The 26360-nt window shown below is 42.6% G+C and overlaps 1 protein-coding gene across 3 annotated transcripts in view; it reads right to left on the bottom strand.

Moving 5' to 3' along the window:
- Nucleotides 1-25805, bottom strand: part of pde4d (phosphodiesterase 4D, cAMP-specific) — a 284880-nt gene extending 259075 nt beyond the window's left edge. The window contains exons 1-2 of one of the 3 annotated variants that reach the window (XM_054731770.2): nucleotides 25669-25782; nucleotides 17271-17376 (exon numbers count right to left, since the gene is read on the bottom strand). The gene's annotated coding sequence lies outside the window, so the exon portion shown is untranslated. Of the gene's footprint in view, nucleotides 1-16434; nucleotides 16453-17270; nucleotides 17377-25668 lie in introns of those variants that run through there. The other 2 variants (XM_054731769.2, XM_054731771.2) reach the window with 2 other exon arrangements.
- Between the last annotated feature and the right edge of the window lie 555 nt (nucleotides 25806-26360).

The following is a 26360-nucleotide window of genomic DNA, read 5'->3' on the forward strand; positions in this document are numbered from 1 at the left end:
AATTGGTACATATTCTACCACTTATCCGAGGTCGGGTTATGAAGGTATGCAGTTTATCGAATGAAAAGAATCTTACTGAATCTTCTGTTTAATAAATAAACTTTGGTAATTAATTTTAGCATCTTAGATTAATTTTCACACCATTACGTTTCATTAACTTTGGTCAAAAGCTGGACTTTATTACTGTGCACAGACTTGAGAATCAACAGTTGGTTAAATTCATTGTTCAAAAACTGATTCAGGTTCAGAAATTTTGTGCATTTTATAAATAAATAAAACGTCAGCCATGAAATTCTGCCCCAAAGATCCGCTGCACAGATGGACCACTAGCAGACCGTGACTTCTTCCCATCAGCATCGGTACAAATAAAAACAAGAACAAAACATGTCAATTTCTAATTAGAGCTGCTAACAGAACCCAGGCGGTGAAACCCAGACAGCAAACTGAATCACACATCATGCAAACAAGGAATTCTAGGTTTTCACATCAAAACAGTAAATAACTGAACGCAGAGAACCTAAAGCAACACTAGCAGAGCCCAACAAAACATCAATCAATCAATCAATCAATCAATCAATCAATCAATCAACTTTTATTTATATAGCACTGTATCCTACAGTACATGCAACTCAAAGTGCTTAACAAATTAAAAAGGCCCCGCACCCCCCCCCCCCCCCCCCCATCCCCAGAATTTTAAAAACAGTCTGATAATAAAACCCCCCCACACACACACACACACATACACACACACACATACATGCCCCCTTCCCCATGGTTAAAAAAAACATGACTGACTGAGATCAGATGAGCCAGACCAGCTAAGATAAGGATAAGGAAACGCCATCAGGGGAGCCATCCGCCCCGGCAGCAGCTGATCCACAGCAGCAGCTGAGGCACTGACACAGGGCGCCCAGGGCAGGGAGGGCAAAGACCCCCCACCTCCACCTAGGCACACCTGGAAAGCACCCGTTTGTCCGTGTAATTATGTATTAGTCTTCTCTTCCCTTATTCTGTTAAACAGCATTGTATTTTCTTCTCTTGTACACCGATCAATGTCGGCAGACACTCATTGGAAATCCAGTGTTTACATCTTTAAACTGGACCGATGAGAACCGTCAGACGGGAGTTTCCTTTAAACAAAGGCGGCCAATTTACAAAAGCAACGTGAGGCACGTGCATCTGAAAGCATTTGATCACAGAGAGTCAGATAATTGTGTTCGCAGACAGCCAAACAAAAACGCAGCATCGACCCACGAGGCTCTTTGCTCTCATTCAGCTATTTGTTTAGCCGCAGATCCTCCGTTCAGCTACAAACACTGGAGCTGGAATCTCAAACCTAAACCTCATTAACAGAACAACAGAGAAACTTTAGCCCAAATTTAGTGAAAGTGTTTTGCTGGATTATTTTGGTTTCCTTCTTCAAAATTTGGCTCGATTATGATGCGAATGACGTTAAAACTGGATGCCAGTGCTGTGCTGAAAGGTTGCTCCTTCTTTGCGCCAGGAGCCTTCTGACAAGACAGAATTATTTTCTGTTTTTTAAACAGTGAACAGGGTTTTTCATCAGCTGCACTGCTCTGGTTTTGTGTCACCTAGAAGCCTGCCACGGCATGAAATAAAGGAATCTGGTGAGACAAATGAAAGAAACTCTCCTAATTTCCACCTCTCACAGTCTCTGGCATTTTAATAACTTCAGCCTTGAAATCACGAAGCTAATTTGGCAACAAACAGAATCAACAGGAGCAATGACGCCAACATCACTCGTCACTTTAGCCAGCTGCTGCAATGTCACCTTTTGGTTCATTAAAGCCTCTCAGATGGATTTTAACATATGTCTTTTTAATTATAACTTATTTCTGTTATGTTATTTCTAAAACAAGATGTGTTTATTATGTGTGTGTGTCTCCATGTGTGAAATATATCAGTGCATTAGGGCCCAAAGTGTAACCACGGGGGGCTGATTTAGGTCTGAGCTGACAAACATCAATCCTGGTCACAATTATCACCAATGATGGGTAGCAATCACGCGGTTTAGAATTGTGACTGAAAAATAAATGCAAATTCAACCAGCATAATTTAGTTTGGCATAATCAAAATTAATTTAGAGATTCTCTAAGTTAGAAAACAGGAAACCACCTAAAAATACCTAAACTACAGCAATTTGAGCTTCATTCAGAAACAAATTTCAGAAGATCTGAATGTTTGGGGATTTTATTCTTTTTTTTTTTTTGAGTCCTGTGAAATTATTTTGATTATCATTTAATTTAAATTTTGTAGTTTCTCATTTAATTTTGAAATTCCTGCTAACATTTGATTTTTCTTTCTTTTTTTCCTGTGTTTTTATATCTTTTTCCTATTTTACATTGTATGAATGCTGTCATACACAAATGTTCTTAGTATACAGGGAACCTGAGCCCATCTGCCATGCGTCCCTGGAAAGAAGAAAAAATGAATATAAGTGAATAGTGCTTTAAAAGTTATTTTCCAACCCTGTTTATTATGCGCCATGGATTTCACATATGATGTCCTTGAATTTTAAAGACACATTATGATGCGCCTATTTTCAAACAGCAGCTACATTTATGTTAGGTTTTGTGTGAAAATTTGTATAGAACTACAAACACATCTCACCATATTGATGTCATCGAACCAGACATGGGCCGTTTCTCAATATGCATGCTTGTTCGAACTCGTGTACTCATGTCCTCATGAAACATCATCAACAATGGCCCAAAGACTGTTCCAATCCTAAGTATGCATAACGGTAAGTTCGCTCAGAGTTCCCGGATATGTTCTTGCTCCGCCCACCGTATAGAAGATGCATCAGTGCATCCTTCTGCGGACTTGGGACACCAAAGTTTCCCACAATGCATTGCGTCCCAAACCGTTAAAACTCCGAACGTCAGAGGAGAATGGTAATAACTGTAATGTTTTATATTAGTAATATAAATAAAATACTCTAAAGTTGTCTGTTATTGTAAATAATCGTGTGTAAACTGTAAATTTTGCTGTGTGCGTTTGGCTTTTACTCTTCACGATCCTTGAAAAACGCTAATTAGCTAACCCACTACCAAAATAAAATCACCGTAGGTCTCTTCTGATGAAAAATAAACTTGTTTATTCATTAAAGAGCAGGAAATGCTACTACTTTAACATTTTTCATCAAAAGTGGCCCAAATATAATACAAATAATACGTATTTGTTGGTATTTTGTTATTTAAGGAACAAACTAGACTTTTATTTTTATGCCGGGTCATTTTTTTTAACTGTAGCAAGAAGCAGCGTTTGTTGGCAGGACACAACGGAGTATGGTTCTGTTCCAAATGCCGTCCTCGTCCTCCCGTACTCGGTAGAACAGATTTTCTGGCGTCCTTGCCAAGAACATACTTGTCTAGCACACAAGAACATACCAGGATCCTTGAGTATTGAGAAACGACCATGGAGAAGTAAATGGGTCTAAGTTTAGCAAGCTTCAAATCTTTCTTCCAGGACGACAGAAGGAGAGCTAAATGCTCTTCTAAAATAAAGTTCACGTATTATTGTATTTTAATTTATTAATATTTAAAAGGGCTTTGTTTTCCATCTAAACTGTTTTTATTGTAGTTTTAGTTGTGTTTGGAGGATGTAAACAATTATTGATATTTGGGACATGAATTTTGCTGCTGAACTTCGAAGTCCCCCAATTGGGGGCCATTAAGGTCCAAAGGGTTGGGGGGGCCGGGTGGAATGGTCTGGTGGCCCAGATGTGGCCCGCAGGCTGCCAGTTGAGGTTCACTGCTGTAATGACTCTGACACAACAAGTCAGTGACTCGATGAAATCTGCAGGGATTCCTTTGTTGGGAAAGTTTTAACTAATTGGAATAATGAACTGTACTCAATAAGCAGGTTCAGTTGGAATGTTTATTTTGAAAAGTGCCTTTAGGTGACTCTCGATGTGAACTGGTGCCATATAACCTTAACTGAATTGAATGTTTATTCCCGTTGCATCATTGTGTTGTCTTTGTCTCCTTAATTTGGATTGGATTAATTTGTTTTTCACACAGGACTCTGAATTTCTGTTTACTTTGTGTTATTTGTCCCTGCTCAGCTAAACAGTTTGCTTTATAATAAGCCGACATTTTCATTTACCCGCCTCCTGCGAGTCCTGCTCTCAGGGCCGCATGTCCACCACCCAGTTTCAGCCTGACTTAGCACCATCTGTCATGGTTTGAGCCAGAACTGTTTCTACAGAATGAACCGTAGGGGTGCAACGGGTGAAGGCCAATGGAGGACATCACTGTTGGCAGAAGAAGCAAGGTTGTGTTTCTGAAGATTAAAAATAAAGAATTGCAGTTTCTTTAGTGTGATAGCCCACAAACAGCCAGGCAAACCAAAGGTTTATAAGAATAAAGTACATCGTTTTGTTTATTGGCAATAAAAAATAGTGGAACGTCATTTGTGTTATGTTGCTGCTTTTATGTAAGAGAAGCTGAAAGTTTAAGAGTGAAAAAAATCTAATTTTTATTCAAACAATTAATGAATACATAAATCTGGTGTTATTTGGGGAGAAGCTATTGAGTTTTTCTGCAGTAAAAACAACCCAGAGCTCACCTTCAGAAGTGCAGCTATGATGGAAAAATCGATTGTTTCACATCGACCTGATAAATGGAGCTGAAATGTGTTACAGAGATATGAAAGCATGAGGAAATTAGCATAAACATGGATGTAAGCAGTTACTGAAACAACCTGAAACCAAATCAAATTTTAAAAAATTTAGTTTAAAAAATTTGTGAGAAACAACTAATTAAAATAAAAATGTTGCTTTTAAATTTAGGTTTAACACAGTGGTTCTCAATCAGTGGGGCCCCTACCTTGTGCGAGGGGCTCCACTAATTGAGAGTCACTGTGTTAAACTCAGTTTGTGGGCCCCCCATGTTGACAGCACGGCAAGCACGAGAGGCCCCCTCCCAAATGCTAACAGCTAGATCAAGCTAACTGTTAGCATTAGCAAATCCACAACGAGGCAGAACTCCTCCAAGCTTGTGTTATTTGTGGAGATAAAACACCAACGTTGCAGAGCAAACAGAATCAGTGGAAGATGTAAAAATAGGAGGAAATAACATTCTTGGAGGATGGTTTTCATTTCTTACTCCGTGACGGGAGACGAAAAGGTCCAGCTAGTCCTCCCTGGTTGCGTCTTCTGCTCCACTCTCTGGCTCGCTTCTAGATCATCATGTTTCTTCCTCAAGGACTCCCTGCCGAGTTGCGTCTTATCTATTCCTTGCTTCACAGAACAAAAGATGAATTATAATTGTAATGAAATCATATAATGAAATGAATAATGTGGTTAATGGAATCAGATCATGAATGGACACGCTGTTAAATGAAATATTTTTGATTAATCTGTGCTTAAATTAATGAGGTTGATTAATCAAAATCCATCCATTTTTTGAACCCGCTTGTCCACGCAGGGTCGCGGGGGGTGGGGGGGTGGGGGGGGGGTTATCTCCAGCGGTCAACGGGCAATCAGGCGGGGTACACCCTGGACAGAGAGCCAGTCCATCACAGGGCAACACAGAGACACACAGGACAAACTATCACACACACACACTCACACCTAGGGATAATTTAGACAGACCACTCAACCTAACAGTCATGTTTTTGGACTGTGGGAGGAAGCCGGAGTACCCGGAGAAAACCCACGCATGCACAGGGAGAACATGCAAACTCCATGCAGAATGATCCCAGGCCAGGAAGTGAACTCGGACCTCCTTGCTGCAAGGCAACAGCTCTAACCACTGCGCCACTGCGCAGCCCGATTAATCAAAATATAAATATAAATATGCTGAATTGAACTGATTTAGGCTAAATAAACACAAAAATGTGTACTTATTAATGCTCAGGAATCTTACCTCAGGAGGGGGGCCACAGGGGCTCAAAACTTTCTGACAGGGTGGCCTGCCGTTTACACCCAACATCCCCCACCCACCCGCCCACCCCACTGCCTCTGATTTTCATTCATTTTTAGAGATTTATAGTTTCATGTCATCCTTTTTTTTTTTTTAACAGAAACACACCAACATTTTACCCATTTCTGTAATTGCCACAACCAGGGAGGACTAGCTGGACCTTTTCGTCTCCCGTCACGGAGTAAGAAATGAAAACCATCCTCCAAGAATGCGATTTCCTCCCTTGTCCCTTTGATACATCCTCCGTTGGCTTTTTCAATTAACTTCCTGCCATCTTTAGCAGAGCGATGAGAGTTTATCCTGTGTGATCACATTAGGTAAAAGAGCAGAAACGAACTGCTATCTCCTCACTCAGCAGCAGAAGGTCGTGGCTGTCTAATGCGCTCCAAATTTCAGCTTCTGTTTGAAACGTCTCTTTTCTTTTGTTGAGATCACGCAGCTGCTTATTGAATAATCACTCAAAATATGCCACAGCCTTTTTATTACAGTCATTCAATCAGAGGAGATGAGCAGGCTCTATCACTTTTTACTCCTTTTGGCAGATTCGTGTACACCCTGTTAATGAATAACGCTTTTTGTTGTTTTTGTCAAGCTAATTTTTGGGGAAATGAGACACTGGAAGATTACGCATAATTGAAGTTAATATTCAAACTTCTGTGGTAGACGATAAAAATAAGGAACCAGCCAACAAACCATTCAAAGCTGTTGCAAAATTTCATCCCTGATTTTTTTCCAATTAGAATAAATTACAGCCTATTAGGCGCCACATCACTGTGTTTTCAGAGTATATTGGTAGTGACGCTTGTCTGAAACATGCTAAAACGCTCCCTACGTAGCATCCAATTATCTGTCTGGTTTCTCAGCAGCTGACTGAAGTGGATTTTTCTCCCTTTGTGGAGCTTCTTAAATCATCTGAAGATTGCACAACACAAATCACCATTCTATGGTTTATTGATTTCCTTTTGGTCAATTACTGCAGTTTCAAACTGATTTTCCAGCCATTTAAAAACACGTTTCTATGTAAAACTTACACATACTGTAGTTCATATCATGCTTTCTCAACAGCCTCTGTTTGGAGAAATCGCTATATATCATACAGAACTAATGTAGTCTGGCAAGCCACAGTCCACTGGTGGCTCTCATTCGTGGGGCGACATCTACAGTTGTCTTTCAAACATTCTCTGCGTTATATTGGTTAAGAAACAACATGACGCACTCACCGCTAAGGATGTCAGTCAATGAGGCAATCCGCCATAGTCCGTCAAAGAAGACTCAAATACATACATTTTCCAAATAAACTTAAGTACCTGTCAGCTCAAAACCCAAGTCTAAATAGTCCAAAGTTGATGCCAAAGCATTTTCAGATGAGCCATCGCCAGCTTTCAGGATTCTGTAACCACCAACACCCACCAACAAACCAATAGAATGGAAGGCCACCTGGCTTACAGAGTGCTGTGATTGGCTCACCAAACAGATAGAGCACTTTGATTGGACCGCTAACAGGGCAGTCCGCCATGCACTGTTGAAGAAGATGAAACGTCCTGGACGTGTCAAGCCCAGAACACACCAGACGCGGAAGAGCGATGAAGCGCCGTGGAACAACGAGCGCTTCTACTCAGTGCCCTTGTTAACCTACGCTCTCTGTCACATCAGCTGCGAAGCGCCGCAAAGGCTCGTGCCATGCAGCAATCGTTTCGGCGTGAGCTTTATTTATTCGTGAGCTCTGAGTGAGCCACGTCAATTCTGGCAGGAAGTCAAACCAAAGCAGAAGCGGCAGGCCGGTATATTTAACGAAAGAAAAGAAAAGTTTCTAAATAAAACACTGATTGATGAATGTGCGCTGATCCCACAAGTGACAAGTATAAAGACTTTGTTTATTTGGCAGAAAAAAGCAGTAAGAATTGGGCCAATCCAAGAAAAAAACATTTTAAACATGAATTTGCAAGGACTACCTTAAAACAGAGCTGCACTTCAGTATGTGGTGTTAAATTGTGGAATTGATTGCAAAAAGAGTTAAAGATGTGTGGAAACATTTTTCTGTTTAAAGAGCAAGTCACCCCTTACAAGAAGCGTACTTCACTCCCACTTCATGTTTGAAAAATGCAACAAATGCTGTTGCCTAGCAGACGGAGAGGGTGGAGCCACTACAAATACACACACTCACGACATTGTGACATCATAATCTACCAGTTTACATCATAGCATACCTCTTAGCCAATGGCGATGTCAGATTTAAATTCAAATGCAGTGAAGAGTTTTTACCTGACAACGGTACAACACAGTTTCAGGCAGAAATTTTAAATTTTAACTAAAATGCACTAAAGTGCAAAACTATTGACTACACGTGTCTGCAGCACGATTAGACACGCATTTATATAGTTTATCAGAAAAAAATTGTTTATTTGGGGGTGACTTGCTCTTTAAGAGGTTATAAAATAGAATATTTCAAATGTATGGACTTGCTGAATAATGGACATTGTGGAGATTGTAAATAGGTGAAATATATCATTTTAGTTTCATAATGATTTTGTTTGCAGGGTTATTGACTGACAGACCATTGTCACGGTGCGAGTAGGGGGAAGGTTAGGACCCAAGATGCAGAGCCAGGGAGACACAAGGCAGGAGTTGAAATAAACGTAAAAATCCTTTATTAGGAGCGAATGTCCAAAAGTAAATCCAATAGGGCAGGAAGCCAAAACCAAAAATCCTAGTATGTAAGCCAAGAGGCCTAGAGACAAGTGCTCCTTTAAAGAGCAGACCTGGAGATATCCAGAAACCAAGAGATTTCCTAGTGGTGGCTCGGCCCATCGGAGGTGCTGAGATAGCGCCGGATGCCGCAGAGGAGGAGGAGTGACAGCCCACCAGAGATGAGGTAGCACTGCTGGGACCAGGTGAAGGTATGGAGGTTCAGCCGATTAGAGTTGTGGAGATGCATATGGTAGGTGGTCGCGGTTTGAGGCCGAAAGTCACCCAAAGCTCCTTTGCGGAGGTCCAGAAAGAGACCTCTTCTATGGGGTGAAGGTCCAAGTAGAGGGCGGCCCACCGCAGGGCTCTGCCTCCCAAACAAAGCACCATGAATGATACTTTATTAAACTCTGAGGAATTCATGTCCAAGCAGCCAGCACAGTCCTGCGTAAAAGTCCAGCAGGTTTCCAGGTCACCATCATACCTGTACATCTGCCGTGTCGGGGTACCTGGAGAGTCTGCTGGGTCCTGGGTTGGTCGGTCCATTCTGTCACAGTGCGAGTAGGGGGGAGGTCAGGACCCAAGATGCAGAACCAGGGAGACACGAGGCAGGAGTTGAAATAAATGTAAAAATCCTTTATTAGGAGTGATTGTCCAAAAGTAGAACCAATAGGGCAGGAAGCCAAAACCAAAAATCCAAAAATCCTAGTATGTCAACCAAGAGACCAAGAGACAAGTGCTCCTTTAAAGAGCAGACCTGGAGATATCCAAAAACCAAGAGAGGGACCGAGAACAACGCTGACACAAACAATGGACCGACAACAGACTGAGACGCAGACAGGGTTATATGCACAAGGGCTGGGTGATTAGGGAATTGTGCAAAGGTGAGACCAACAAACAGAGAGGAGGAGCACAACAGAGCAGGGGAGGAAACCAGACCTAAAAATGGGGAAGGGAGCAAAATGCACTAAAGGGAGAATACTGACTAGATAATCAAAACTAACAGAAGACTAATAATAAGTGACTAAGAGAATGTGGAGGGGGCTGGGGAACCACAGGGAGGCACATGAGGGGGGATGCAGACAAGGAGACACATAAGGGGAACCTAGAGTGGGATGGAGAACACAAGGAGACACATGAGGGAGAAGCAGAAAGCAGACCATGACAACCATCAATGTGTATATGTTTTTTTTAATATATATATATATGTTTAAGAATGGAGCAGGTATTATAAGAGTTTTCTTCTTCCTGCTCATTTTCAATCATGGTCGTGTTGTAGCATCCGTCTCTTTTAACGTATTGTTTAATTGAGATGTGCACAGTCGTGTGGGGAATAAATAAATACATGAAATGAAATGAATTATTATTTATACGTTTATGCAGAAAGACACTTAAGTGGTCCTGTAGGGCCACTGCAGGACCACTTTCAAAGTAAAACAATCTTGCAAAAATAAATACAACCGGCAGTCTCACCATCGTTTCACTTAAAGCAGGACCTGAAGTATAGCTGTGGCTCCTCCAAGTGGTGGCGCAATCAAAAACAAAACCCAAAAAGATGAGCTAACACTTATGGGGAGGCACCACCTTCACCTGTTTATATTTAGTACCAGCCTGTAACAGCCGTTCTTTTTTCCCCCACTTCACCTCTCCTACCCTTTCTGCAGACTGAGCCACAGACTGCTATTAAACATTGCAGTGACCCTTTTATCACTCAAAGCAGCAGCCAGAAGAGAGCCGTCACCTCCTGTAACACAACCACACTGGTGTGTCAAAAGTCAAAGTCAAGCTTCAAACACGAGCAGATTTCTGCTTGCACTTTATACGTTCTCTCTATCTCCAAGGAGACTATGGCGATCCGTATACCCTGTACTCAAAAATAAGAAACCTTTTCTATGCAGCAGCACCGATTTTCTGTATGTAACTACTACAGCATATTTTCCTTTCATTTATCCTCGTAGCACTTTGTTGACAGCAGAAAGCCCTTTTGAAACAGCTTAAAACAACTTCGCAGCCAGTCACCCAGGGATAGAAACACAATACCCTGTGCTCGAAGTGTAAATCAGCTTTCATACCTCAAGCTTTTTGAAAATAATTATCTTACGTTCCAACTGTTGTTTCACAGGGAAATCTAGGAGTCTGATATTCGACTGTTTTCCTCTGTTGTTTCGGGACTGTGGTTTTCACATGTGAGATGTTAATGAAACAATGAATATTTTATATAAAAGCAGGAGCAAAAACACAGTGAAAGGTCTAATTGTAGGTTCTACGGCGTATATCTTTCAATCTTGGTCTACTTCAAGGTGATTAACACAACAAACGGATCCATTTAATAAAATGTTAGTGAATTTATGTGTAATGTCTTGTGTAGATACATAATTAGATGAAGTTTCTCACTCTTATTTACATTTTGATTGTTACAAAATCACCTAAAATATTCGACAAACTTAAATAATCTCCAAAAATATGACAGACAATATTTCTAACAAAAAAAAAAGCTGTCAAACCTGATGGAGCAAAAAGGAACTTTTTTCTCAAATGAAGATTAACTTGCTTCTGAACATTGACCAAAATCTGCCTTCTTTGTCATGTGAATCAATACCAGGCTTGGTTAGTCAGGAGAGCATCAAACATAAAGATATTGTTTCCTCTGCTGCCCTCTAGTGGCTGACAAACTAAAACACACCCCATCATTGTGCAGTAAAAGGTCAACCAACACCAGACATAAATTCAGAGGAAAACTTTTTTTTTACTTGTTTTACAAACAAATGTTGCTACAACAATATAACTAGCTAAGTTTAATGCTATAAAGTAAAACCAAATTAAAAATGATCCATTTCTAATACCAACTACAATAATTAAGTTGTAAAAATGTATTTAAAGGATTACACTTTACTAAGATTTTTGTAAAACTCTGATTTGTTTTATTTTATAAATGCTGAAAATATATAAGAGTTCAAATGGGTCTGTAAACATCCAGGAAAGTTATGATGTCCTTTTGTCCAGCAGGGGGTGATAGAGAGCTGAATGTTACACAAACTCCTAAAATCTCTGTTGTGTGTTTTCTTAAACAATAAAGTAGCTCCAACTACTGTAAAAAAAATTGTGTCGTTAATATCTATGTTTAACTGATGTGGAATTACTACTCTTTAACTCCAAACACCCTCACGTGTTGTCTTCCTTACTCACGTGGCCTCTAAAGAGCAATGACATCACTGACCAGTGGGGCCTGCAGAGCTGGGGATGAGTCACTTCTATCCATACAGCCCTGCAGATAAACAGCAGGCACACAGTGGACGGACGAATCCCAGCTTGCATCTCTCCCATCATTTGTGATTCAATAATCAGAATGAGGCCTGACTGAAAACAACAATGCTGCTTAGCATCAGAGCTGCGAGGCTTGGCAGGTTAGCGACCACGCAGATCGGAGAGAGACTCTCCGCACAATCGGTGGTGTTAGCGCCACAGCGACCTTCTATTGGGTATGCATTCGCACCCGCAGGAAGATAACACATAAATATAAATTTACACAGTGTCCAAGCACATTGGAACTTTTTTTCCCAAAGCCTGACAAGATTTTTTTTTTCTTTGTTTTTTTGCTCTTTAGTACAAAAGCTTCAGCTCCTGTGAATGTTTGCAACATTCGTGCTACACTGCTACCACATTTTTGTCTTTATTTTTGTGTCGCTGTTTGCTACATTATTCCGGTGTTTTCTTTTTCAGCCAGAACCCTGTTGTTGTTCATCGTCGTCGTCGTCTTCCTCCGCTTATCCGGGTCCGGGTCGCGGGGGCAGCATCCCAACTAGGGAGCTCCAGACCGTCCTCTCCCCGGCCACCTCCACCAGCTCCTCCGGCAGGACCCCAAGGCGTTCCCGGACCAGTTTGGAGATGTAACCTCTCCAACGTGTCCTGGGTTGACCCGGGGGACTCCTGCCGGCAGGACATGCCCGAAACACCTCCCCAGGGAGGCGTCCAGGAGGCATCCTGACCAGATGCCCAAACCACCTCAACTGACTCCTTTCGATCCGGAGGAGCAGCGGTTCTACTCCGAGTCCCTCCCGAATGTCCGAGCTCCTCACCCTATCTCTAAGGCTGAGCCCGGCCACCCTACGGAGGAAACTCATTTCGGCCGCTTGTATCCGCGATCTCGTTCTTTCGGTCATTACCCAAAGCTCATGACCATAGGTGAGGATTGGGACGTAGATCGACCGGTAAATCGAGAGCCTGGCTTTCTGGCTCAGCTCCCTCTTCACCACGACAGATCGGCTCAGCGTCCGCATCACTGCAGACCCCGAACCAATCCGCCTGTCGATCTCCCGATCCCTCCTACCCTCACTCGTGAACAAGACCCCGAGATACTTAAACGCCTCCTTGAACCGTCACCTTATCGTGGTGGAGGAGTTTGAGTGCCCTAATGATCCTAGGAGCTATGTTGTCTGGGGCACTTTGTGCCCCTGGTAGGGTCTCCCATGACAAATTGGTCTTAGGTGAAGGGTGAGACAAAGAACGGTTCAGAGGATCTTTCATGGATGTACAATCGAAGAGTCGGAGTACCCGGCCCGGAGGGTTACCGGGGTCCCACCCTGGAGCCAGGCCTGGGGTTGGGGCCCATGAGCGAGCGCCTGGTGGCCGGGCTTTCACCCATGGGGCCCGACCGGGCCCAGCCAGAACCGGATACATGGGCTCATCCAACTGTGGACCCACGCCCCGCAAGAGGAACATGAAGGGTCCGGTGCAGTGTGGATCGGGTGGCAGACCGAGGCGGGAGCCTTGGCGGTCTGATCCCCTGACAAGGAAACTGGTTTTTTGGGACATGGAACCTGTTGTTGTTGGAGAATTAAATTTAAAATAAACCACACACACACACACACACACACACACACACACACACACACACACACACACACACACACACACACACACACACACACACACACACACACACGCACACACAAAATGTACCATTACTGTTGAACAACTGTTCACCTAAAAAAGCTTTTCATTCATTCTTTTTTTTTCTGCTGCTTGTGACGTTTTGTGTAGGGATGCAGCGATACCACTTTTTCCAAACCAATACGATACTGATACTTGGATCTGAGTACTCGTCGATACCGATCAACGATACAGATACTTCTACCACACAAAAAAAATGCAATTAATTGGAATACAGGTTTTATTTTCTTCTCTGCTTTCAACAGGAAAAGACTGGGAGGTAGATAAAAAATAAAATATATCAACAGAAATGATCACAAAGCTAAAAAATTAGGTGAACAGAAATGACAAGTTACATTGAAACCACTTTCAGGCAACTGCACTGGTATCGGTTAACTTTTACGGATACGGATACCGGTTCTGGTATCGGTATACCAGCATCCCTAATTTTATGCATTTCTTTATGTCATCACTATTTGAGAGTTGGAATCAATCAATATGCTTGCCAGTGTGATAAATTTTTATATAATATATAAGAAGAAGAAGGAGGAGGAATGAAAATGTTTACATCAGAATTATATTTTGACTGTACTGACCAACTATTTTTAGATTTAATGTTTTTCTAATATGAAAAAATTAACAGAACTTGACAAACAACAGCACAAAACATAAAAAATATTAAAGACATGATGTGTGAAGTTATTATTATTGCCCAAATCAGTTATAAATTGCAGAAACATAGCTAAACGCTGTTTGGGGCATTAAAGGGTTCACTAAAAGCTCAGAGAACATAAATCATCAGTTAGCTTTTTTCTTGTGTGGAAACTTCACTGCCCGTTTCTAGCATGTCCTGCAAAAGAAATGTTTTCTTCGTGTGTTGCGCTAGTTATGCAACAATTCACGCTTACGCAAAATTTCAGCTGCATTCAATATCTGCTCCGAGACGCGTTGGAACCAAATTAGGGGTTTAAAATAAGAAAACAGTGTGCAGAATCATGAAGCTGACAGGAATGATAGCAGAGAAGCTCAAGCCTCTGATCAGACTGTGTCGAGATCACGCCGGGTTAAAACAATCACAACAGACTAACTAATCAGCAGAGAACAGAACTGAAGAAATCCTGCAGCTTTTTAGGTGACATGTCATTTCAGATTTCTTCTTATGTTACGTAAAGAAAGACCTCTGAGGCTTAGCTTGGCCCGGGATTATGTGAGGAGAGCCAGGCAGCTGATTACATATCTGTAATCTTATTTTTATAAAAACATTTCCAGTGGCAGAAATGCTAAGCAGGGCTGATTTATTTTCACTTTTGTGCCTGTTGGAAGCATGAACCACAAAGGCCTGTTGGCATCTTATAGTTACTAACAAATGTCTGTAAAGCCACAATTCTACTTGTGATGTGAAACAACAGTTTTCTTCAGCTCCAGAATTTAAGTCAAATCACGTTTCTGTTAAATGACAGATTATCTGGTGCAGGTCCTCGTTTAAAGCCTGCTAAATGTTTTATGGCTGATCTAGATCGGAGTTGGAAACCATCCATATGCTACACGTCAACATATGAGGCTTGAGATCAATTTAGATTTGCCTGAGGCTTGTGAGCTAACATCCCTAGACGGCCACATGGGATTAGACCCTGGGATTTTTACTGAATACTCGCTGTGGTAAGAAAAAAGTGTGTGGGACTGGGAAAGTAACAGTTACATTTTAGTTTGAACCAAAATAAATGGAGAGAACTGTTTGTTGGAGTAGTTCTATAAAGAAGAGGGTTGTAGGGAATCTGACTGCAGATTAATGGGATTATAGAACTGGTAGATTTTAGCAGATTCATGCTGCTGTATGAAGATTTATTGTGTGTATATGTATATATGCATACACATATGTGCACACCCACATATAAACATACATACACTATACATGAATATAAAATGTCCATCTCACCCCATCCTTCCAAGTTCGGGTCCTCTACCGGAGGCCTAGGAGCTTGAGGGTTCTTAGCTGTTCCTAGAACTTTCTGGACTGAGATGTCTGATGTTTTTCCTGGGATCTGCTTTAACCACTACTCCAGTCTGGGGTTTACTGCCCCAAGTGCCCCGATGACCACGGGCACCACCGATGTCTTCACTCTTCAGATTTTCTCAAAGTTCTTCCCTGGTACTTCTCTAGTTTCTCATGTTCCTTTTTCCTGATGCTGCCATCACTTGGTAATGCCACATCAACCACAACGGCTGTTCTGTTGTTTGTCCACCGCGATGTCCGGTTGGTTCACCCTCACCATTTTGTCAGTCTGAATCTGGAAGTCCCGCAGGAGTTTGGCTCCCGCATTCTCAACCACCTTAGGGGGTGTTACCCTCTTTGACCTGGGGGCTTCCAGTCCATACTCTGCACAGATGATTCTGTACACGATGCACGCCACTTGGTTGTGGCGTTCCATGTATGCTTTCCCTGCCAGCATCTAACACCCTGCAATTATATGATGGACTGTCTCAGGGGCCTTTTTGCATAGACTACACCTTGGGTCTTGTCTGGTGCGGCAGATCTTGGCCTCTGTTGCTCTGGTGTTCGGGGCCTGTTCCTGTGCAGCCATGATGATTGCAACTTCATTGGTAGGATTTCTTGATATCAGACAATTCAGCTATCTGTCTGTGGTACATCCCATGTAGGGGATTGTGATGGCCACATCCATGTCCACACAACGGTGAATGTTAAGTACACTCTTGCACTTTTATGATTGCAGTTTGTATGTTTAAATTTCTTTGGATTTATTGTTTAGATGGCTTAAATGCATTAGTTCTAAGTGTAAGCGCGCACATTTAGTTAACTGCTGTATTTTATGCCTTTCATTTGTTCAATTTAAGTTGATTTGTTTTCTCTTACCGGTGCTGAGGTTCTCCACTTCCTGCTTCCTGAGATGGGACAGGCAAACAGGGTTGAAGGGGTTCTGTCAGCTAAATACAGGAGGAGCTGATGGGACCAAACCAATAGCTCCACGAAGAGGGGACTGAAGAATTTCCTTTAGTTTATTATTTTGTAATTTGTTAATTAATTTAAGTTTGAAGTTAAATAGTTAGGTTTATGGGTTAGGATGTTTAGGTTTATTAACAATCTGACTGTACTGATTTGTGGTTTTAGTTTTAGTTAGTAAATGTTTGTCTAGTAATCCCTATTGTTCATATGGTCTGATCAGCCAGTGTGTATATATACCCTTGTGTGTCTTTGTTTGTTAGGTCGGTTATGGTTTCAGTCAGTCAGTATGTTAAGTTAGAAGTTTATTGAGTTTCAGTTTGTTTGACCTCTTTTATGAGCTCGAGCTATTTTTGTGAGGACATTTTAAAACAAAAAGGAAATTAAAGAGTCTATTTTTGGAAATTGCCTGTGTTCCTCCACTCATTCGGCTTGATCCCTCACAGGGATTGTCCTCCCATGATGGTATTTCCATTGTCTGAGACATTCAATGAGCGTGTCATCTGTTGGGGTGTTATCCTTGATGTACTTATGGACCTTGGATGTTTCATACTGGACGGTGGCGCTCACACTCCCTAGTCCTTGGCCTCCTTCCTTACGGCTAGTGTACAGTCTCAGCGTGCTGGATTTTGGATGGAACCCTCCATGCATGGTTTCATAACGTATAACCATAAAAATCAGGTCTAAAATGCATGGGAGTGGGTCTAAGTCTCTGAGCGACATTCTTAAATGTTGTTTTACACATTTACCTCTTCACTTGTCACCAGGGATGAAATGGAGTCTGATGTGCTTGTTATTTTGCTGATGTTTGCACTCTCCGGTGCTTTTTGACCCTAATGGGCATCCACTGGTACACTGAAAAAAAGAGAATAGTTTAATCAACCTAATTGAATTGTTTCAATTGGTAACAAGCAATTTAATTAAGTTTATCCAACATAAATTATTAAAATTGTACTAATAATTTAAGTTGGATAAACTTAATTAAATTGCTTGCTACCAATTGAAGCAATTTTTCAAGATGGATCAACTTCTTCTTTTTACAGTGTAAGGTCTTACACCAACACAAAACTACTGCTTACTTGCAATGATTTAGGGATCTACTGCCCCCTATTGCCAGGACAAAATACACACTGTCAGTTTCAGGGGTTGGATTGGGGTGTTAAACCACCAAATATTCCCAAGCGCAGCCACCGCTGCAGCTCACCGCTCTCTGCGGGGATGGGTCGAATGTTGAGATGAAATTTCACCAGTGTGTGATGATGACTAATGGAACTTTGATTTTAAATTTAATAATTGTTGTTTTAGAAGCAAAACTGCACTAAACTCATCCAGTAAATCGGGAATCAAAAGGCCCAACGTCATAAAAAGCTAAAGTTTTAAATAGAAAAAGCCTGATCATTTTTGCTGTTTTCTCAGAGAATTCAATTCGATTCAATTCAAAGATACTTTGAACAGCCAGCCTATTACAAAATGATGAAGCACTCAGAAATAATTTACAAAGATCACATGATAAATAAATATAATTACTAAGAAAGGATGAGGATCAGCACCTCCAAATCTGAGACCGTGGTTCTCGACCAGAAAAGGGTGGCTTGCCAACTCCGGGTCAGGGGAGAGGTCCTACCTCAAGTGGAGGAGTTTAAGTATCTCGGGGTCTTGTTCACGAGTGAGGGTAGGAGGGATCGGGAGATCGACAGGTGGATTGGTTCGGCGTCTGCAGTGATGCGGACGCTGAACCAATCTGTCGTGGTGAAGAGGGGCTGAGCCAGAAAGCCAGGCTCTCGATTTACCGGTCGATCTACATCCCAATCCTCACCTATGGTCATGAGCTTTGGGTACTGACCGAAAGAACGAGACGCAGATACAAGCGGCTGAAATGAGTTTCCACCGTAGGGTGGCCGGGCTCAGCCTTAGAGATAGGGTGAGGAGCTCGGACATTTGGGAGGGACTCGGAGTAGAACCGCTGCTCCTCCGGATCGAAAGGAGTCAGTTGAGGTGGTTTGGGCATCTGGTCAGGATGCCTCCTGGGCACCTCCCTGGGGAGGTGTTTCGGGCAGGTCCTGCCGGCAGGAAGCCCCCGGGTCGACCCAGGACACGTTGGAGAGGTTACATCTCCAATCTGGTCCGGGAACGCCTTGGGGTCCTGCCGGAGGAGCTGGTGGAGGTGGCCGGGGAGAGGACGGTCTGGAGCTCCCTAGTTGGGATGCTGCCCCCGCAACCCGGACCCGGATAAGCGGAGGAAGACGATGACACCAGCATCTTAGACCATGGTTCTCGACTGGTAAGCTTGGATTTTTTAAACAAATATGTAAGTTGCCATGGTTCACAATAATAAAATATATAAATCCCAAAAGTTTTAGTTTAAACAGCAAAAGACTAACTGTTTTAAAATTCTAAAACAATAAAATACCTGCCACCAAATGGATTGGAGTGGAATGACTGCCAATCACCTCCTGTTTGTGCAATAGGAATAGTCCATTGTGGCATTAACAGAGGAGTGCCAGCAGTCAGGACTAGGGGGCCCCCCAACATAAGGGGGCCCCAGGCGGCCACCGACCTATGCCTAATGGTAAAACCGCAACTGTTAGCACCCCCTAGTGTCTGTTATTAATTATCTGTGGTCAAAGCAAGTCAAATCTCCTCGCTGTGCATTCGTCTTTTTAACACCTTAATCTAACAGCTGAAACATCTCCCCAGTCTTCATTAGTGTCTCCCCTGCTTTCATTAGTTCATCACTAAATCAAACAAATCAGCTGTGTTCATGATCTTAAATATGCAGCAAATGTGCTGGAAGCAGACTGCAGTGCCAGATAAGTCAGCTTGATTATTGTGTAACAGGGGCCGGACCGGCAGTCTGAAGTTGCAATTGCGATATTCTGGCCACAGAGGGCGGTGGGGGTCTGAGGGAAATTTCATTAACCCTGTAGCACATACTGGCTCAAGAATGTGATTTATGGCCCAATCTCAATACTCACACCCTGCAGTCTTCAGCAAAGAACACTTGGAGAAAGTGCACTGTAAGGTTCGAGTGCGTAGTAATAATTGCCGAATTGAGACAGGGTGCATTGCATCATCGATCGCAACGCATGCTGGGATCCTGGTCACTGTGAAACTTGTGGGTAATACTCTTGCCCGAGGTCCGCATCTCTGCGGACTTGGGTGAAGTGCAGATTAAGGGTGCAATGGGGGCATGGTCAACTTCCGCACTTGAGAATCGGGACACCCTACACACTCGCACCCCTGGCCGGGAACGCGCAATTGAAGGGCTCAAGGGTGCAAGTGCGAGTATTGGGATTGGGCCTAAAAATATGAAAAAGTTGCATCGTATACCTTTAACCCATGCTGATCGGCTGAGACTCAGGAGGAGGATTTGTTTAAAATCGCTGTTATTAAACTTCCAACACTGAAAGTTGCAGCGGAAATCCCCCCACAATGATCTAATTCACCGGGCTTTGTTTCACAGAGCGCCATAAAAAAGAAACGCTTTTTCTGGTCTTTGAACGCCACATTTTACATCACACAGCCGCTCTCCCAGTCCTCGGAATTGATTAAATTGCAGAAAAGCTTTTCATGTTACCGAGGACACTTTCTGGCACTGATCAGTGACATCACTCACCGCAGAAGCAGTCGAGAATATGCTGAGGCCTGTGAAAGTCCTGAGAGGACTGAATCTATATGAAGATGAGAGGACCTGTGCCATCGTGTCTTCTGGTCAATTTCCCCCTCCCAGAAATTACTCTGAAATTCCGACAATGGAAGCATGCCAAATAAAAATGAATGAAGGGGCAATGTGCATATGCAGGCTAAACTCTCCTAGAGTTAGAGATGGAATACCATAGAGACCATTTTGGAGTGCCACTCCAAATTTTTCACTAGCCCCATCTGGCCCCCAATGGGGGCACCACTGGAACAAAAATGCATAAAAATCAGGATAAAATACAAAATAAAACATTGAATAACGAAAAAAGACATTTGAACTAATTTAAACAGAATTATGCAGGTAATCCTAAAGATAACAAACATGGATTGCTGAACACTGAGCAGGATGAATGGAGCAGGAAGTAAAAACTAACTGCACACATAGTGCAGTAAACCTAAGCCAGGTGTGTGCCAAGCCTTAGAGATGATGAATCTGCTTGTAAGAAAGCATTCACAGTAAAAGAAGGAGGACGGTGGATGTTTGTGATCATCAAAACTGATTTCTCGCAGGACAATAAACCATATTTGACCCCCGGGAGCTTTTTCATCCTCGTCTTGAATGAAAGACAGGTGTGTTCTCTCCAGATTTAAAGCAAAAGCCCAAATAAGATGTCACAATATAACCCTATCAAATCATCTCAGCTGGAAACAGCTGGAAGGATTTTTTTTTCTTCTTTTGGACAGACATTCTCTGAACTTGTGTGATGAGAAAAATGTAAAAATAGAGCAGAGTTTAAAAAAAAACTTGAATTTTCTGTGACATTGCATTCCCAGTCCAAACGGAAATGGGGTAATAACAACAAACGCTCATGGAAAGTTATCAGAAAGTAAATAAATGATTTTTTTTTAAATATATTTGCTAAACAAAGCATCAGGATGTGACATCCAAGAGATGACCGAACACAACCAGCATACCACGGCTCTCTGGAGACAACACCAAGCCCCTCCGCGATCAGGAGACAGCGAAGGCAGATCCCCAAACCCCGAGCTGCATACCTGAAAGCTGAAACTAACAAACACAATGACAGGATAGTAACAAGGAGGAAAGGGAAGTACGTCTGTTTCTATCGTCTTCTCTTATCTTTTCTTTTCTCGTGTCCCCCAGAGGTCACTTCCTGCCTAACGCCACAAAATCAACACACAATGATGCTTTTTCTGCCGCTGCAAGGAACAGATTCTCTTACGTCTCTTCGCGTTTGTTTACAACATCAATAAACGCTCCATTGCTGGTCATCACAGTGCGGCTTTATAGTAAGATGTCATGATGTGCTTCGCTTGATGCCATCCAGCTGTGCAGCCAGTCTGTATTTATCACGGACTCAGAGGGCAACATGGGAGAATGGGAGGAGATTATTTTTACTTTAATCTGAGCTGAGTTACAAACGTCGCCGTAACTCGCTATCTGTCACTGGATATTTGCCTAGGACGTTGCCTTTTATGGGCGTATGAGAGAGAAAAGGCTCCATAAAGAGTTCAAAAGTCCTTGGGTTTTAATTCTGAGCAGCACACGCTGTGCTGAATTTACAACAATGCAGCCAAACATCTGGAGGCAGGGAAGATTTGACCTAAGCGGCAAATCAGCCGCGACTCTGAAAACTTGTGTTTCCTGGGACTTAGATCTGAGTCACACTCATGTAAAACCAATAGGTGGAACTAGTTTTTGATTACAGACTTCTACAGTTAAAGCCCAGTAAAAGAGTTAGTGAAGCTGAAAGTTCCCAGAATGACCTAAGAGCCCCGAGAGCACAGCTATTTCCTACTCAGCGTTATGGGAACGGACTTTCCAATAAAAAAAAGCTATTTAAATGCTTTTTGGCATTGCTCGCATACATGTGTTGAAGTTGTCACTGTGCGTGTGTGCATCCTCAGCATGTGCGTCAGAGCTTTGGTGGACTTATGCGTGGTCCTTATTTCCTAAAAAGCTGAAAGGAAACACTGACTTTATTTCAGTAATAAATAAGCTTTGGGAAGCAAATGATACATTTTTCCACTAAGCCTACTTCATCAAATGCCAAGAAAGGCTGAGGGAACCCTGTGACATTTCACTTTGTTGGCAACAAACGGTCTTCTAATGTTGTTTAACCTCTGAACTCTGACCTCTAGTAGCTCGTTTTTACAAAAATCCACCAAACTATTGTATTACTTTTAAAGTTCTCATTTCGGTAAATCTGCTGTGGTCTCTAGTCTAAATAAACAAGTTGTGAGTTGTTCTTTGTGGGGGGGGGGGGGGAAGCACTGGCACTTGTTTCAGGGTGTAGAAGTTAGCCAGAGGAGTGGGGGGCAGAAAGTGGCGAGATTTGGAGTTTTACTCATTATTTTTCACAGTTTTCTGACATCTCACCCCTGATTGGGAAACAGCAGCATGACTCTACTGCCTCAGTCTGCTTTGCAGTGTTGATGTTTTATTTCCACAAATAACACAGATTTCTGCCCTGTTGTGGAGTTGCTAATGCTAACAGTTAGCTTCTACTAGCCGAGACATGCTCTGCTGTCTCCTGGATGTTAGATCATCAACAGACTTCCCTATCCCTATATTTTCTTCTTCAGGCACTCAAGGAGTGCAGACGCTTCTCTCTTTCTCTCCCTTATCTTTTTTTCCCAAGGCTCTTTGTCCTGTCTGCCCACAGAGCGCTTCTCTGCATTTCTTCTGAAAAACTCTATTTTTACTAACCATGGATTTGATAAACTGGTCATTCAATGCGATCGATAAGATTTTTTCAACAATGAGAACAGAGCAGGGGGCTCCCACATGTCCACAGGGGACACACCCGGTGGGATATATGCTGGATTCCTGGAAGGAGTGGAGGATCATATGCCTCAGCCAGCTGTCCATTGAGGACATCGAAGACGTGTGGATATTCGGCCTGATGATCACTGGATTTCTCCTGATTGGAGTGGGTGGATATCTGGTTTTCTGGAAATTTGGGAGAACGGGAGCGATTGGAGGGCGACCCGCACCCACGGAAAGCATCGTCCGTGTGGAGACTTCTCAGACTGGGATGTTACTCGAGGTGAATCGTAAGCTGGACAATGTTCTAGCTGCGATACCGGTATTAGTGCGCAAAATGGATGTCATCTCGGAGAGAGTCACCGGACGGTATGGAGAGGTTTGAAAACCCAAAATTGGCTTCACTGAAGGACTGGGATGATCAGTTTAAAGACTGAAGGCAGAGAGGAAAATTATCTCAGCCTGACCCAAACAAATTATTGTTATCTGAATCTGACGCCCTGGTAGCCTTGAGCTGCAAACAACTAAAAACCCCACGAAGGAATGCAGACAGATGCTGTGAAAACCCGACCTTGTTGTTCACATTAATCACTGGGTGCATTTTCATTGGTCAGTTGCAGATGGGAGTTGTAGGTTTTCAAGAAGTACTTGAAGACTGTTTGAGGCTGACTTTGGTTACAAGGGGGCTCAGTAAGCTGTCACAGAGCTGGTCACACTGCACGGCCATAAATGTGCAAATCAACCCCACGACGTCGACCATTTTTTATCATAATCCTGTTTGTGATAAGAGATTTGTCTAGGATGGCCTAAAACTCACAGTGTGGTAAGGGGCATTTGCCTGAATGCTAATTTACAGCGTGATGTAAATCTGTGTGCTTTTTTTTTTTCACCCGAGTGTTCCCCCCTCTATTTTCTATCGGTGGCTAATGCAGCGAATAGGTATGGAAGACCTTTACATTCAGCCTGCAAGTGAAACTCGGAGTGACCGACTGCATTTAAATAATAAATAAAAAGTATAAAACGGTTTCTCAGTGAACTTGTTCTTTAAAAAAAAAGGAGTGATTCCAGTTCAAAAAAGCCTGATCAAGATTTGAGTTGACGTCGTCGGTTTAGGTTAAGGTCATGCAGATGATCAGATTTGTGCACGCAGCAAATGGGAAGACGCTGAAAAACGACTGCAGAGAGAAGCATTAGAGAAAGAGAAAGAGCAGCGCAGCGGCCAGATGCTTTACTCTTCTGCACATTACAGAGTTTTACATCAGGTCAGTCTCATTACCTTTCACTCAGTCTGTGATCTCCTTAAACAGGACAGCCTGAAGTCTCAGATCACTCAGACCAGGTGAGGCACACCTGAAACAATGGGCTGAGTGTTCTCTTTGCATTTTCCTCCAGCATGTTGTGGTTACTGCAGCGATTCATAATCAAACAGCAAGTATTTGCATAGCAGAGGTCATGTACGACATAAAGCTTCCTTGTTCTACTCTGCAATAAAGGAGATCCAGATAACAGGCAGGTGGATATTAGAGACTGGTGATTAATTCCATCGCTTGGGGGCAACAGTCCACTTGTAGTCATGTGCCTGACTGCAGTGTTAACATCTCGTGTGGAAGAAAAAAAAAAGATGAATTTTAAAGTTATCAGGAGGTCATTGCGAGGCCTTGGTCATCATGAGACTCCATCTTTGAACGTTGAACACAAACAGGTCCATATGGCTGTCAGCTGGTCAGCTGGCACAGCAATAAACTTTCCTGGGTTTGATAGAAGCGTAGTGTGGAAGTGACGTAACTTTTTAGGTTCGGTCTCCAACATTTAACCCAAAACAACCATTCTGATGAAAATCTAGTCATGGAGAGCAGATCTTTAACCCCCAGAGACCCACAGTTGTAATATTACAACATCAGATTTAAGTCTACAAAAATAAACCTTCCCCATTTTTTTCTTTTTAAAACAACATTTACATTGCTAATAGGTCCTATTGTTCAGTTCTGCAACACTATTGGCTGTTAAAATGTGTAAATAGGCCCGTTTATCTGGCCTCCTAGAACAACATGTGAAAGGTTAATAAAAAGATTTTGCAGTTGTTTTCTAAATTTGGGTTTCTGGGGCTGAAAATCACGCATCAAGTATGAAAACACACCATCCACTCCCACAATGGATTTATCCATTTATCCCAAAGTTCTCCAATATGCAGGTGATCCCAAACTCTAATAAGAGCAAACATTTCTTGCCCATTCAGAATTTACGTTTGACTGCAGCACAGTTTTCAGCGGACCTATTTATAGCCAGCTACCGGCACCGCCACCAGCCCACCGCAGCCTGAATGTCACACCGGTAGATTTTGGGAGGGCAGTCCTTGAGCTACGCTGTCAGTGCAAAAGCATTGCAGTGACAAGTTTGCTGATGAGGTTGGTCACTGTGAAGTCGCACTGCACCGGTCCCTCCCCTGATGCACAAGTCTTTCAGTTATCTTTTAACCACACAGACTGGGGAGGTGCATGCTTTCCTGTGCATGGACGCAAACACTCAACAACATACTGCACGCACACACACCTGCACGTGCGTGTAACACCACTTGTAATGCACGAATAAAATTTGTTCAGAAGTCAGTTAGTGCTGATGTGACATAACAATGACGCTCAACTCTACAGAAAGATGAGTTGATGCACTATGCCACTGCTACTCAATAGATTTTATTAAATCAGAAGAAAAAGAAAGTTTACCTTTAGTCCTGTTGTGATTGTTATTTATCCCACTTGATCTCCTCCTGTACAGAGTCCCCCGCTGTCCGTGTCAGAATGTCCCAATCACAGAAGACAAAACAAACAAAAGTATCTGGTGTGCATCTCGGACACAGCAGTCTGCTGCTCACTGATGTTCTCTGAAACGAGGAGGGAAGTTTGCTCACAGCTGCAAGGCTTGCAGCCAATTGGCTTAACGTGCTGTCTTCCTCTCGGCCAATGACGAGCCTCCCTCTGGCCACTCACCCCTCCTCCTCCTCCTCCTCCTCCTGATGCTGCTGCTGGAAATGTTCATTGTTGTGGATGGAGCGATGACACAGTGGGAGGAATTGCGGTGGCATTCACAGTTTGAGGAAACAGAAACAGAGTACTTGTGGAAAGATTTACATTATGAAACAGTAGCCTTCAAGAGGAAAGCGTTTTATCCAGAGGAAGATGGATTGGTGAGGGTTTACGGTGTCACAATCCTTTTAAAACAGATGATTTGTCAGATCTGCTTACTTTGGTCTAAGATAATAAATCTTCCATTTTAATCTTTGCGCTGACAAATCCCTGTTTCACTGTATCGTTCATTTTAATGTGGGATTTTATTACAGAGGGACGATCGGGGGTTACATTCTGAGACACAGAACGATGAAGCAAACATATCTATGTTAAAGTTTTTATTAAATTAG

Source organism: Nothobranchius furzeri, chromosome 17 (assembly GCF_043380555.1).
Source record: "Nothobranchius furzeri strain GRZ-AD chromosome 17, NfurGRZ-RIMD1, whole genome shotgun sequence".
Classification (NCBI taxonomy): domain Eukaryota; kingdom Metazoa; phylum Chordata; class Actinopteri; order Cyprinodontiformes; family Nothobranchiidae; genus Nothobranchius; species Nothobranchius furzeri.